We start from the raw sequence: 15211 nt of genomic DNA on the forward strand, positions 1-15211 counted from the left end.
TTTTATCCAAACTGGTTCTGATCATATGCAATTCTGTTTGAGAGTGTAGTTACCCCCTTCTGATTCTTCTACGAAAAGCAGTACCGCATTTGCATTCCTTGCGCAGGCGGCTCGGTTCAAAGACAGGGAAGAAGCTGATGCGCTGGTGTCACAGTGCACCACGGATTCCTGAACTTGTCTGTCTGTTAAATGTACCCCAAAGGCGTCTCTGAAAGGCCTCGTTTGGAAGCTGTCTGTCGTTATTCAACGTACGAGAATTGGCACCAGAGGTCCTGAATCATGTTTTGGAGCAGTTCGCACTTGAGTGGCTCTTTCAATCAGCAACAGCAATGAAAGAAATTACACTCTCAGAGGAACCTCTGGACCTGTGCTTTCATGGTGTCGCTAGTATTAAGGTGCGCCCCGAGACCTAAGCCACGTTGGAACTGAAACGGAGGAATCGACAGAGAGGTTACAGAATGACATCGCATCCATTTGGTTTTCTTGAAATCACTGAGGAGCAGGAAAATGTAAACGGCGAAGTCGAGTGGGGAAGTCAGGCAGTTGCAGCTCTGGAGAAACTCCTTCTTTGTGACTCACTCAGCAACCAGACACGTGAAGGTGACTCAGAGGCGTGAGAGCTCTTCACATCGAGAACAAAAAGCAATCAAGGGCAGTTAGCACCTCTTCCGGAGTGGGGGTGGGGTGAGGTAATTACCTTTTGACTTTGTTACTATGTTGAGAAACTGCCTTTTAAATTGAGGTGAACAGAAAATGCATTTCTAATAAGCACCATGGAATTGAGCAAAATTTATTGAGTCGCTTCTCGTCGATTCCCACACAGGTTTCCAACTCAGTTGCTATCCATGTGGCTGATGTCCAGGAGTGAACATCTCTGCAGCAAATTGCACGGTTAGGGTAAAAGGCAAGGAAAGTGTCATCTCGAACTGGCTCCGAGGTCAGAGCATCGTCACAATGTAATCTGTCGTTCTCGAATAGGAATGCGACCTCCGGTTTTAGGGTGGAGTACATTGTTTGGGACTCTTTTTCTGCAAAACAGACAGAGTGACTGAAATTACGCTGCACGGTATGATGTGGAACACGGCTTTGTGCATTTTCCCTGTAGTCCGGTGTGCTTCATGTTCCGCGTAAACGTGAAACTTGCCCTGTTTCAAGCAATGGGTGAAATCATTTAGCAAAGCAAGAATCGAAATTGCAGTAATGTCAAGCAGCTCGTGGTTATTTGACCAAATCATAACCGAACATATATTCTCACAGATACATTTGGAGCTGAAAGGAGTCTGAGAAGATAGACTCAGCTTACCATTGATTTTTGTCTGGATTGATGGGCTCTCATTATCTGCTGCGAAATTGATATTGTAGACGGGCACATCCCAGCAGCTGTGCGAGTCGGAGAGGGATCATGGAACCATTTTCATGTGACTTGGCATCTGTTGTTATGCAGGAGAGCACAGTTGGAAACGCAAGAAAATGATGCGCGCGGCCGGCTGGTAGTGTGGCCGAGCGGTCTAAGGCGCTGGATCCAGGTTCCAGTCTCGAAAGGGGCGTGGGTTCGAATCCCACCACTGCCATTTCTGCAGATCAACTCCAACGCTGCAGCCTTTTTGTTAAAATGCTGTTTCTGTCCCCACTGTATTGATGTTGAAAACAAAAGTAAAATGGCTTTGCTTCCCGGGGAATTAACTGTGGTGTGGGATAGTGCCGAATATTTCAAAGTGTCTCTGTCTGTCATGATCGTGTTCGCCTCCCGCGCAGAAAATCGCAAGCAGCTGTGCTGTTCCAGGCAAGTTGAGCTTGTACTGGAACCGAATGGAGACCGGTATTTCATCGCTGTTGTGAAACAAAGTCCTGGGGTGACTCGACTCGTCGTTATTTGTTTTTTCGGCCAATGGGAAAATCGTTCCAACGAATTTCGATGTGATATGTTGTTGAATTTCTCCCATTTCCTTCGTTTCCGTCCTGGAGACATCGGAAGGGAAAGGTAATCTAATCGAGACTGTGATTGGTGAAATTCACTTTTTATGGCCCATTCTTATTAGGTTCTTTCTTTCTCTCTTTTCAGTATTGTCTGGGAAGTGGTGGTTCCCTAAGGCTGCAGTATGTGTGAAAGAGTAGTTTGGAATTGTCCTGTTGTTAGTTGTGAGATTACTTTATAAATCATGCCCTCGGACTGTCTCACATTTAGCATTCATGCATCTCTGTGTCTGAAAATGCATTAGGTATGCCAGCTTTGTTTGTGTTCCGTGTTAAATGCTTTCTGTTTTGCGATTCGCTCAATACTTTACGAGTTAACAGCGTTTCTGAGGAACCTTCCAGCTGCAAAATTCCCTAACTGAGGATCTGGGAAAATTTCACAGAGTATGGTCAGTCGGAGCAAAAGTAAGGAAGTCGTTCCTTTCTGCAGTGTTTCGCAACACTACCTTTCCCGTGAGCATCGAACACAGTAAAGGATTGTGCCACAGACTGCGACGGCAAGCTCCGCTAAAAAGTAATCCTTTAAAGCAGGTGTAAGCAACACAACGTTTTTGGGGGACACCGCGTGGAAACAGATACTTCGGTGTATCTCGTCCATGCTCAGCACATAGCCAAATATAAACAAGTCCGGTTCCCCAGTATTTGGCCCCAAACCCTCTCAACCCATCCTATCCAGAAACTCATGCAATTTTCTGAGCCTCCTCCGCTTCCTCTGGGAGCTCATTCCATACACGCACAACCTTCTGTGTGGGAAATGTGCCTCAGGTCCTTTGTCAATTTCAGCCCACTCACCTTAAACCTATGCTCTCGAGTTTTCAACTCACCCCAACTTGGGTAAAACACGTAAATACTCAGTTTCCAACCCTTCCATTAGATCATGTCGCAGTCGTTACGCTGCAGGGAAAGTCGTCCCAGCCTAGTCGACCTCGCCCTACGGTCCAAACATTGACCACATCCTTGTCTATATTTTATCATCAATTTCACGTGTCTTTTTTTTATGTTTTGAAGATGTCAATTACGCTGGACAACAACGAGCTATTGGAAACAGAAAGGTGAAACGAAGAATGGCTTCAACTTTCAGTGCTGGATGCCCCTGAGCTGCCGGATGGGCGGCTGCGGCTTGTTTCTGTAGTGTAGTGGTCATCACGTTCGCCTCACACGCGAAAGGTCCCCAGTTCGAAACTGGGCAGAAACTGCTTTGTTCTTCATCGGCAGCCTTTTACATGGACAAGAACGGTGCTTTCTTGCTTGCTTTCCCATCTGCAAACCTGCCTTCGAAGTTGCTTGAACAAATCTGCTCGCGTAGTGAAATGTAATGCAATTCCATTTAATGACTGTGCAAAGAATTGTAAAGTTTTTATCCAAACTGGTTCTGATCATATGCCATTCTGTTTGAGAGTGTAGTTACCCCCTTCTGATTCTTCTACGAAAAGCAGTACCGCATTTGCATTCCTTGCGCAGGCGGCCCGGTTCAAAGACAGGGAAGAAGCTGATGCGCTGGTGTCACAGTGCACCACGGATTCCTGAACTAGTCTGTCTGTTAAATGTACCCCAAAGGCGTCTCTGAAAGGCCTCGTTTGGAAGCTGTCTGTCGTTATTCAACGTACGAGAATTGGCACCAGAGGTCCTGAATCATGTTTTGGAGCAGTTCGCACTTGAGTGGCTCTTTCAATCAGCAACAGCAATGAAAGAAATTACACTCTCAGAGGAACCTCTGGACCTGTGCTTTCATGGTGTCGCTAGTATTAAGGTGCGCCCCGAGACCTAAGCCACGTTGGAACTGAAACGGAGGAATCGACAGAGAGGTTACAGAATGACATCGCATCCATTTGGTTTTCTTGAAATCACTGGGGAGCAGGAAAATGTAAACGGCGAAGTCGAGTGGGGAAGTCAGGCAGTTGCAGCTCTGGAGAAACTCCTTCTTTGTGACTCACTCAGCAACCAGACACGTGAAGGTGACTCAGAGGCGTGAGAGCTCTTCACATCGAGAACAAAAAGCAATCAAGGGCAGTTAGCACTTCTTCCGGAGTGGGGGTGGGGTGAGGTAATTACCTTTTGACTTTGTTACTATGTTGAGAAACTGCCTTTTAGATTGAGGTGAACAGAAAATGCATTTCTAATAAGCACCATGGAATTGAGCAAAATTTATTGAGTCGCTTCTCGTCGATTCCCACACAGGTTTCCAACTCAGTTGCTATCCATGTGGCTGATGTCCAGGAGTGAACATCTCTGCAGCAAATTGCACGGTTAGGGTAAAAGGCAAGGAAAGTGTCATCTCGAACTGGCTCCGAGGTCAGAGCATCCTCACAATGTAATCTGTCGTTCTCGAATAGGAATGCGACCTCCGGTTTTAGGGTGGAGTACATTGTTTGGGACTCTTTTTCTGCAAAACAGACAGAGTGACTGAAATTACGCTGCACGGTATGATGTGGAACACGGCTTTGTGCATTTTCCCTGTAGTCCGGTGTGCTTCATGTTCCGCGTAAACGTGAAACTTGCCCTGTTTCAAGCAATGGGTGAAATCATTTAGCAAAGCAAGAATCGAAATTGCAGTAATGTCAAGCAGCTCGTGGTTATTTGACCAAATCATAACCGAACATATATTCTCACAGATACATTTGGAGCTGAAAGGAGTCTGAGAAGATAGACTCAGCTTACCATTGATTTTTGTCTGGATTGATGGGCTCTCATTATCTGCTGCGAAATTGATATTGTAGACGGGCACATCCCAGCAGCTGTGCGAGTCGGAGAGGGATCATGGAACCATTTTCATGTGACTTGGCATCTGTTGTTATGCAGGAGAGCACAGTTGGAAACGCAAGAAAATGGTGCGCGCGGCCGGCTGGTAGTGTGGCCGAGCGGTCTAATGCACTGGATCCAGGTTCCAGTCTCGAAAGGGGCGTGGGTTCGAATCCCACCACTGCCATTTCTGCAGATCAACTCCAACGCTGCAGCTTTTTTGTTAAAATGCTGTTTCTGTCCCCACTGTATTGACGTTGAAAACAAAAGTAAAATGGCTTTGCTTCCCGGGGAATTAACTGTGGTGTGGGATAGTGCCGAATATTTCAAAGTGTCTCTGTCTGTCATGATCGTGTTCGCCTCCCGCGCAGAAAATCGCAAGCAGCTCTACTGTTGCTTTCTGTTCCAGGCAAGTTGAGCTTGTACTGGAACCGAATGGAGACCGGTATTTCATCGCTGTTGTGAAACAAAGTCCTGGGGTGACTCGACTCGTCGTTATTTGGTTTTTCGGCCAATGGGAAAATCGTTCCAACGAATTTCGATGTGATATGTTGTTGAATTTCTCCCATTTCCTTCGTTTCCGTCCTGGAGACATCGGAAGGGAAAGGTAATCTAATCGAGACTGTGATTGGTGAAATTCACTTTTTATGGCCCATTCTTATTAGGTTCTTTCTTTCTCTCTTTTCAGTATTGTCTGGGAAGTGGTGGTTCCCTAAGGCTGCAGTATGTGTGAAAGAGTAGTTTGGAATTGTCCTGTTGTTAGTTGTGAGATTACTTTATAAATCATGCCCTCGGACTGTCTCACATTTAGCATTCATGCATCTCTGTGTCTGAAAATGCATTAGGTATGCCAGCTTTGTTTGTGTTCCGTGTTAAATGCTTTCTGTTTTGCGATTCGCTCAATACTTTACGAGTTAACAGCGTTTCTGAGGAACCTTCCAGCTGCAAAATTCCCTAACTGAGGATCTGGGAAAATTTCACAGAGTATGGTCAGTCGGAGCAAAAGTAAGGAAGTCGTTCCTTTCTGCAGTGTTTCGCAACACTACCTTTCCCGTGAGCATCGAACACAGTAAAGGATTGTGCCACAGACTGCGACGGCAAGCTCCGCTAAAAAGTAATCCTTTAAAGCAGGTGTAAGCAACACAACGTTTTTGGGGGACACCGCGTGGAAACAGATACTTCGGTGTATCTCGTCCATGCTCAGCACATAGCCAAATATAAACAAGTCCGGTTCCCCAGTATTTGGCCCCAAACCCTCTCAACCCATCCTATCCAGAAACTCATGCAATTTTCTGAGCCTCCTCCGCTTCCTCTGGGAGCTCATTCCATACACGCACAACCTTCTGTGTGGGAAATGTGCCTCAGGTCCTTTGTCAATTTCAGCCCACTCACCTTAAACCTATGCTCTCGAGTTTTCAACTCACCCCAACTTGGGTAAAACACGTAAATACTCAGTTTCCAACCCTTCCATTAGATCATGTCGCAGTCGTTACGCTGCAGGGAAAGTCGTCCCAGCCTAGTCGACCTCGCCCTACGGTCCAAACATTGACCACATCCTTGTCTATATTTTATCATCAATTTCACGTGTCTTTTTTTTATGTTTTGAAGATGTCAATTACGCTGGACAACAACGAGCTATTGGAAACAGAAAGGTGAAACGAAGAATGGCTTCAACTTTCAGTGCTGGATGCCCCTGAGCTGCCGGATGGGCGGCTGCGGCTTGTTTCTGTAGTGTAGTGGTCATCACGTTCGCCTCACACGCGAAAGGTCCCCAGTTCGAAACTGGGCAGAAACTGCTTTGTTCTTCATCGGCAGCCTTTTACATGGACAAGAACGGTGCTTTCTTGCTTGCTTTCCCATCTGCAAACCTGCCTTCGAAGTTGCTTGAACAAATCTGCTCGCGTAGTGAAATGTAATGCAATTCCATTTAATGACTGTGCAAAGAATTGTAAAGTTTTTATCCAAACTGGTTCTGATCATATGCAATTCTGTTTGAGAGTGTAGTTACCCCCTTCTGATTCTTCTACGAAAAGCAGTACCGCATTTGCATTCCTTGCGCAGGCGGCTCGGTTCAAAGACAGGGAAGAAGCTGATGCGCTGGTGTCACAGTGCACCACGGATTCCTGAACTTGTCTGTCTGTTAAATGTACCCCAAAGGCGTCTCTGAAAGGCCTCGTTTGGAAGCTGTCTGTCGTTATTCAACGTACGAGAATTGGCACCAGAGGTCCTGAATCATGTTTTGGAGCAGTTCGCACTTGAGTGGCTCTTTCAATCAGCAACAGCAATGAAAGAAATTACACTCTCAGAGGAACCTCTGGACCTGTGCTTTCATGGTGTCGCTAGTATTAAGGTGCGCCCCGAGACCTAAGCCACGTTGGAACTGAAACGGAGGAATCGACAGAGAGGTTACAGAATGACATCGCATCCATTTGGTTTTCTTGAAATCACTGAGGAGCAGGAAAATGTAAACGGCGAAGTCGAGTGGGGAAGTCAGGCAGTTGCAGCTCTGGAGAAACTCCTTCTTTGTGACTCACTCAGCAACCAGACACGTGAAGGTGACTCAGAGGCGTGAGAGCTCTTCACATCGAGAACAAAAAGCAATCAAGGGCAGTTAGCACCTCTTCCGGAGTGGGGGTGGGGTGAGGTAATTACCTTTTGACTTTGTTACTATGTTGAGAAACTGCCTTTTAGATTGAGGTGAACAGAAAATGCATTTCTAATAAGCACCATGGAATTGAGCAAAATTTATTGAGTCGCTTCTTGTCGATTCCCACACAGGTTTCCAACTCAGTTGCTATCCATGTGGCTGATGTCCAGGAGTGAACATCTCTGCAGCAAATTGCACGGTTAGGGTAAAAGGCAAGGAAAGTGGCATCTCGAACTGGCTCCGAGGTCAGAGCATCGTCACAATGTGATCTGTCGTTCTCGAATAGGAATGCGACCTCCGGTTTTAGGGTGGAGTACATTGTTTGGGACTCTTTTTCTGCAAAACAGACAGAGTGACTGAAATTACGCTGCACGGTATGATGTGGAACACGGCTTTGTGCATTTTCCCTGTAGTCCGGTGTGCTTCATGTTCCGCGTAAACGTGAAACTTGCCCTGTTTCAAGCAATGGGTGAAATCATTTAGCAAAGCAAGAATCGAAATTGCAGTAATGTCAAGCAGCTCGTGGTTATTTGACCAAATCATAACCGAACATATATTCTCACAGATACATTTGGAGCTGAAAGGAGTCTGAGAAGATAGACTCAGCTTACCATTGATTTTTGTCTGGATTGATGGGCTCTCATTATCTGCTGCGAAATTGATATTGTAGACGGGCACATCCCAGCAGCTGTGCGAGTCGGAGAGGGATCATGGAACCATTTTCATGTGACTTGGCATCTGTTGTTATGCAGGAGAGCACAGTTGGAAACGCAAGAAAATGGTGCGCGCGGCCGGCTGGTAGTGTGGCCGAGCGGTCTAAGGCGCTGGATCCAGGTTCCAGTCTCGAAAGGGGCGTGGGTTCGAATCCCACCACTGCCATTTCTGCAGATCAACTCCAACGCTGCAGCCTTTTTGTTAAAATGCTGTTTCTGTCCCCACTGTATTGACGTTGAAAACAAAAGTAAAATGGCTTTGCTTCCCGGGGAATTAACTGTGGTGTGGGATAGTGCCGAATATTTCAAAGTGTCTCTGTCTGTCATGATCGTGTTCGCCTCCCGCGCAGAAAATCGCAAGCAGCTGTGCTGTTCCAGGCAAGTTGAGCTTGTACTGGAACCGAATGGAGACCGGTATTTCATCGCTGTTGTGAAACAAAGTCCTGGGGTGACTCGACTCGTCGTTATTTGGTTTTTCGGCCAATGGGAAAATCGTTCCAACGAATTTCGATGTGATATGTTGTTGAATTTCTCCCATTTCCTTCGTTTCCGTCCTGGAGACATCGGAAGGGAAAGGTAATCTAATCGAGACTGTGATTGGTGAAATTCACTTTTTATGGCCCATTCTTATTAGGTTCTTTCTTTCTCTCTTTTCAGTATTGTCTGGGAAGTGGTGGTTCCCTAAGGCTGCAGTATGTGTGAAAGAGTAGTTTGGAATTGTCCTGTTGTTAGTTGTGAGATTACTTTATAAATCATGCCCTCGGACTGTCTCACATTTAGCATTCATGCATCTCTGTGTCTGAAAATGCATTAGGTATGCCAGCTTTGTTTGTGTTCCGTGTTAAATGCTTTCTGTTTTGCGATTCGCTCAATACTTTACGAGTTAACAGCGTTTCTGAGGAACCTTCCAGCTGCAAAATTCCCTAACTGAGGATCTGGGAAAATTTCACAGAGTATGGTCAGTCGGAGCAAAAGTAAGGAAGTCGTTCCTTTCTGCAGTGTTTCGCAACACTACCTTTCCCGTGAGCATCGAACACAGTAAAGGATTGTGCCACAGACTGCGACGGCAAGCTCCGCTAAAAAGTAATCCTTTAAAGCAGGTGTAAGCAACACAACGTTTTTGGGGGACACCGCGTGGAAACAGATACTTCGGTGTATCTCGTCCATGCTCAGCACATAGCCAAATATAAACAAGTCCGGTTCCCCAGTATTTGGCCCCAAACCCTCTCAACCCATCCTATCCAGAAACTCATGCAATTTTCTGAGCCTCCTCCGCTTCCTCTGGGAGCTCATTCCATACACGCACAACCTTCTGTGTGGGAAATGTGCCTCAGGTCCTTTGTCAATTTCAGCCCACTCACCTTAAACCTATGCTCTCGAGTTTTCAACTCACCCCAACTTGGGTAAAACACATAAATACTCAGTTTCCAACCCTTCCATTAGATCATGTCGCAGTCGTTACGCTGCAGGGAAAGTCGTCCCAGCCTAGTCGACCTCGCCCTACGGTCCAAACATTGACCACATCCTTGTCTATATTTTATCATCAATTTCACGTGTCTTTTTTTTATGTTTTGAAGATGTCAATTACGCTGGACAACAACGAGCTATTGGAAACAGAAAGGTGAAACGAAGAATGGCTTCAACTTTCAGTGCTGGATGCCCCTGAGCTGCCGGATGGGCGGCTGCGGCTTGTTTCTGTAGTGTAGTGGTCATCACGTTCGCCTCACACGCGAAAGGTCCCCAGTTCGAAACTGGGCAGAAACTGCTTTGTTCTTCATCGGCAGCCTTTTACATGGACAAGAACGGTGCTTTCTTGCTTGCTTTCCCATCTGCAAACCTGCCTTCGAAGTTGCTTGAACAAATCTGCTCGCGTAGTGAAATGTAATGCAATTCCATTTAATGACTGTGCAAAGAATTGTAAAGTTTTTATCCAAACTGGTTCTGATCATATGCAATTCTGTTTGAGAGTGTAGTTACCCCCTTCTGATTCTTCTACGAAAAGCAGTACCGCATTTGCATTCCTTGCGCAGGCGGCTCGGTTCAAAGACAGGGAAGAAGCTGATGCGCTGGTGTCACAGTGCACCACGGATTCCTGAACTTGTCTGTCTGTTAAATGTACCCCAAAGGCGTCTCTGAAAGGCCTCGTTTGGAAGCTGTCTGTCGTTATTCAATGTACGAGAATTGGCACCAGAGGTCCTGAATCATGTTTTGGAGCAGTTCGCACTTGAGTGGCTCTTTCAATCAGCAACAGCAATGAAAGAAATTACACTCTCAGAGGAACCTCTGGACCTGTGCTTTCATGGTGTCGCTAGTATTAAGGTGCGCCCCGAGACCTAAGCCACGTTGGAACTGAAACGGAGGAATCGACAGAGAGGTTACAGAATGACATCGCATCCATTTGGTTTTCTTGAAATCACTGAGGAGCAGGAAAATGTAAACGGCGAAGTCGAGTGGGGAAGTCAGGCAGTTGCAGCTCTGGAGAAACTCCTTCTTTGTGACTCACTCAGCAACCAGACACGTGAAGGTGACTCAGAGGCGTGAGAGCTCTTCACATCGAGAACAAAAAGCAATCAAGGGCAGTTAGCACCTCTTCCGGAGTGGGGGTGGGGTGAGGTAATTACCTTTTGACTTTGTTACTATGTTGAGAAACTGCCTTTTAGATTGAGGTGAACAGAAAATGCATTTCTAATAAGCACCATGGAATTGAGCAAAATTTATTGAGTCGCTTCTTGTCGATTCCCACACAGGTTTCCAACTCAGTTGCTATCCATGTGGCTGATGTCCAGGAGTGAACATCTCTGCAGCAAATTGCACGGTTAGGGTAAAAGGCAAGGAAAGTGGCATCTCGAACTGGCTCCGAGGTCAGAGCATCGTCACAATGTGATCTGTCGTTCTCGAATAGGAATGCGACCTCCGGTTTTAGGGTGGAGTACATTGTTTGGGACTCTTTTTCTGCAAAACAGACAGAGTGACTGAAATTACGCTGCACGGTATGATGTGGAACACGGCTTTGTGCATTTTCCCTGTAGTCCGGTGTGCTTCATGTTCCGCGTAAACGTGAAACTTGCCCTGTTTCAAGCAATGGGTGAAATCATTTAGCAAAGCAAGAATCGAAATTGCAGTAATGTCAAGCAGCTCGTGGTTATTTGACCAAATCATAACCGAACATATATTCTCACAGATACATTTGGAGCTGAAAGGAGTCTGAGAAGATAGACTCAGCTTACCATTGATTTTTGTCTGGATTGATGGGCTCTCATTATCTGCTGCGAAATTGATATTGTAGACGGGCACATCCCAGCAGCTGTGCGAGTCGGAGAGGGATCATGGAACCATTTTCATGTGACTTGGCATCTGTTGTTATGCAGGAGAGCACAGTTGGAAACGCAAGAAAATGGTGCGCGCGGCCGGCTGGTAGTGTGGCCGAGCGGTCTAAGGCGCTGGATCCAGGTTCCAGTCTCGAAAGGGGCGTGGGTTCGAATCCCACCACTGCCATTTCTGCAGATCAACTCCAACGCTGCAGCCTTTTTGTTAAAATGCTGTTTCTGTCCCCACTGTATTGATGTTGAAAACAAAAGTAAAATGGCTTTGCTTCCCGGGGAATTAACTGTGGTGTGGGATAGTGCCGAATATTTCAAAGTGTCTCTGTCTGTCATGATCGTGTTCGCCTCGAAAGGGGCGTGGGTTCGAATCCCACCACTGCCATTTCTGCAGATCAACTCCAACGCTGCAGCCTTTTTGTTAAAATGCTGTTTCTGTCCCCACTGTATTGATGTTGAAAACAAAAGTAAAATGGCTTTGCTTCCCGGGGAATTAACTGTGGTGTGGGATAGTGCCGAATATTTCAAAGTGTCTCTGTCTGTCATGATCGTGTTCGCCTCCCGCGCAGAAAATCGCAAGCAGCTGTGCTGTTCCAGGCAAGTTGAGCTTGTACTGGAACCGAATGGAGACCGGTATTTCATCGCTGTTGTGAAACAAAGTCCTGGGGTGACTCGACTCGTCGTTATTTGGTTTTTCGGCCAATGGGAAAATCGTTCCAACGAATTTCGATGTGATATGTTGTTGAATTTCTCCCATTTCCTTCGTTTCCGTCCTGGAGACATCGGAAGGGAAAGGTAATCTAATCGAGACTGTGATTGGTGAAATTCACTTTTTATGGCCCATTCTTATTAGGTTCTTTCTTTCTCTCTTTTCAGTATTGTCTGGGAAGTGGTGGTTCCCTAAGGCTGCAGTATGTGTGAAAGAGTAGTTTGGAATTGTCCTGTTGTTAGTTGTGAGATTACTTTATAAATCATGCCCTCGGACTGTCTCACATTTAGCATTCATGCATCTCTGTGTCTGAAAATGCATTAGGTATGCCAGCTTTGTTTGTGTTCCGTGTTAAATGCTTTCTGTTTTGCGATTCGCTCAATACTTTACGAGTTAACAGCGTTTCTGAGGAAACTTCCAGCTGCAAAAGTCCTTAAATGAGGATCTGGGAAAATTTCACAGAGTATGGTCAGTCGGAGCAAAAGTAAGGAAGTCGTTCCTTTCTGCAGTGTTTCGCAATACTACCTTTCCCGTGAGCATCGAACACAGTAAAGGATTGTGCCACAGACTGCGACGGCAAGCTCCGCTAAAAAGTAATCCTTTAAAGCAGGTGTAAGCAACACAACGTTATTGGGGGACACCGCGTGGAAACAGATACTTCGGTGTATCTCGTCCATGCTCAGCACATAGCCAAATATAAACAAGTCCGGTTCCCCAGTATTTGGCCCCAAACCCTCTCAACCCATCCTATCCAGAAACTCATGCAATTTTCTGAGCCTCCTCCGCTTCCTCTGGGAGCTCATTCCATACACGCACAACCTTCTGTGTGGGAAATGTGCCTCAGGTCCTTTGTCAATTTCAGCCCACTCACCTTAAACCTATGCTCTCGAGTTTTCAACTCACCCCAACTTGGGTAAAACACGTAAATACTCAGTTTCCAACCCTTCCATTAGATCATGTCGCAGTCGTTACGCTGCAGGGAAAGTCGTCCCAGCCTAGTCGACCTCGCCCTACGGTCCAAACATTGACCACATCCTTGTCTATATTTTATCATCAATTTCACGTGTCTTTTTTTTATGTTTTGAAGATGTCAATTACGCTGGACAACAACGAGCTATTGGAAACAGAAAGGTGAAACGAAGAATGGCTTCAACTTTCAGTGCTGGATGCCCCTGAGCTGCCGGATGGGCGGCTGCGGCTTGTTTCTGTAGTGTAGTGGTCATCACGTTCGCCTCACACGCGAAAAGTCCCCAGTTCGAAACTGGGCAGAAACTGCTTTGTTCTTCATCGGCAGCCTTTTACATGGACAAGAACGGTGCTTTCTTGCTTGCTTTCCCATCTGCAAACCTGCCTTCGAAGTTGCTTGAACAAATCTGCTCGCGTAGTGAAATGTAATGCAATTCCATTTAATGACTGTGCAAAGAATTGTAAAGTTTTTATCCAAACTGGTTCTGATCATATGCAATTCTGTTTGAGAGTGTAGTTACCCCCTTCTGATTCTTCTACGAAAAGCAGTACCGCATTTGCATTCCTTGCGCAGGCGGCTCGGTTCAAAGACAGGGAAGAAGCTGATGCGCTGGTGTCACAGTGCACCACGGATTCCTGAACTTGTCTGTCTGTTAAATGTACCCCAAAGGCGTCTCTGAAAGGCCTCGTTTGGAAGCTGTCTGTCGTTATTCAACGTACGAGAATTGGCACCAGAGGTCCTGAATCATGTTTTGGAGCAGTTCGCACTTGAGTGGCTCTTTCAATCAGCAACAGCAATGAAAGAAATTACACTCTCAGAGGAACCTCTGGACCTGTGCTTTCATGGTGTCGCTAGTATTAAGGTGCGCCCCGAGACCTAAGCCACGTTGGAACTGAAACGGAGGAATCGACAGAGAGGTTACAGAATGACATCGCATCCATTTGGTTTTCTTGAAATCACTGAGGAGCAGGAAAATGTAAACGGCGAAGTCGAGTGGGGAAGTCAGGCAGTTGCAGCTCTGGAGAAACTCCTTCTTTGTGACTCACTCAGCAACCAGACACGTGAAGGTGACTCAGAGGCGTGAGAGCTCTTCACATCGAGAACAAAAAGCAATCAAGGGCAGTTAGCACCTCTTCCGGAGTGGGGGTGGGGTGAGGTAATTACCTTTTGACTTTGTTACTATGTTGAGAAACTGCCTTTTAAATTGAGGTGAACAGAAAATGCATTTCTAATAAGCACCATGGAATTGAGCAAAATTTATTGAGTCGCTTCTCGTCGATTCCCACACAGGTTTCCAACTCAGTTGCTATCCATGTGGCTGATGTCCAGGAGTGAACATCTCTGCAGCAAATTGCACGGTTAGGGTAAAAGGCAAGGAAAGTGTCATCTCGAACTGGCTCCGAGGTCAGAGCATCGTCACAATGTAATCTGTCGTTCTCGAATAGGAATGCGACCTCCGGTTTTAGGGTGGAGTACATTGTTTGGGACTCTTTTTCTGCAAAACAGACAGAGTGACTGAAATTACGCTGCACGGTATGATGTGGAACACGGCTTTGTGCATTTTCCCTGTAGTCCGGTGTGCTTCATGTTCCGCGTAAACGTGAAACTTGCCCTGTTTCAAGCAATGGGTGAAATCATTTAGCAAAGCAAGAATCGAAATTGCAGTAATGTCAAGCAGCTCGTGGTTATTTGACCAAATCATAACCGAACATATATTCTCACAGATACATTTGGAGCTGAAAGGAGTCTGAGAAGATAGACTCAGCTTACCATTGATTTTTGTCTGGATTGATGGGCTCTCATTATCTGCTGCGAAATTGATATTGTAGACGGGCACATCCCAGCAGCTGTGCGAGTCGGAGAGGGATCATGGAACCATTTTCATGTGACTTGGCATCTGTTGTTATGCAGGAGAGCACAGTTGGAAACGCAAGAAAATGATGCGCGCGGCCGGCTGGTAGTGTGGCCGAGCGGTCTAAGGCGCTGGATCCAGGTTCCAGTCTCGAAAGGGGCGTGGGTTCGAATCCCACCACTGCCATTTCTGCAGATCAACTCCAACGCTGCAGCCTTTTTGTTAAAATGCTGTTTCTGTCCCCACTGTATTGATGTTGAAAACAAAAGTAAAATGGCTTTGCTTCCCGG

General features: G+C 46.2%; 8 non-coding genes across 8 annotated transcripts; all 8 read left to right on the forward strand.

The window, feature by feature from the left end:
* The first annotated feature begins 1489 nt into the window (after positions 1-1489).
* Positions 1490-1571, forward strand: trnal-cag (transfer RNA leucine (anticodon CAG)). Its single transcript has one exon. It is a non-coding gene; the product is annotated as a tRNA-Leu (tRNA).
* Positions 1572-3096: 1525 nt separating this feature from the next.
* On the forward strand, positions 3097-3169 carry trnav-cac (transfer RNA valine (anticodon CAC)). The gene has a single exon. It is a non-coding gene; the product is annotated as a tRNA-Val (tRNA).
* Positions 3170-6435: 3266 nt separating this feature from the next.
* Positions 6436-6508, forward strand: trnav-cac (transfer RNA valine (anticodon CAC)). The gene has a single exon. It is a non-coding gene; the product is annotated as a tRNA-Val (tRNA).
* Positions 6509-8157: 1649 nt separating this feature from the next.
* trnal-cag (transfer RNA leucine (anticodon CAG)) lies at positions 8158-8239 on the forward strand. Its single transcript has one exon. It is a non-coding gene; the product is annotated as a tRNA-Leu (tRNA).
* A 1525-nt stretch (positions 8240-9764) lies between these two features.
* trnav-cac (transfer RNA valine (anticodon CAC)) lies at positions 9765-9837 on the forward strand. The gene has a single exon. It is a non-coding gene; the product is annotated as a tRNA-Val (tRNA).
* Positions 9838-11486: 1649 nt separating this feature from the next.
* Positions 11487-11568, forward strand: trnal-cag (transfer RNA leucine (anticodon CAG)). Its single transcript has one exon. It is a non-coding gene; the product is annotated as a tRNA-Leu (tRNA).
* A 1735-nt stretch (positions 11569-13303) lies between these two features.
* On the forward strand, positions 13304-13376 carry trnav-cac (transfer RNA valine (anticodon CAC)). Its single transcript has one exon. It is a non-coding gene; the product is annotated as a tRNA-Val (tRNA).
* Positions 13377-15025: 1649 nt separating this feature from the next.
* trnal-cag (transfer RNA leucine (anticodon CAG)) lies at positions 15026-15107 on the forward strand. The gene has a single exon. It is a non-coding gene; the product is annotated as a tRNA-Leu (tRNA).
* Positions 15108-15211: the final 104 nt, after the last annotated feature.

Source organism: Chiloscyllium punctatum, unplaced genomic scaffold (genome assembly GCF_047496795.1).
Source record: "Chiloscyllium punctatum isolate Juve2018m unplaced genomic scaffold, sChiPun1.3 scaffold_85, whole genome shotgun sequence".
In the NCBI taxonomy this organism is placed as follows: domain Eukaryota; kingdom Metazoa; phylum Chordata; class Chondrichthyes; order Orectolobiformes; family Hemiscylliidae; genus Chiloscyllium; species Chiloscyllium punctatum.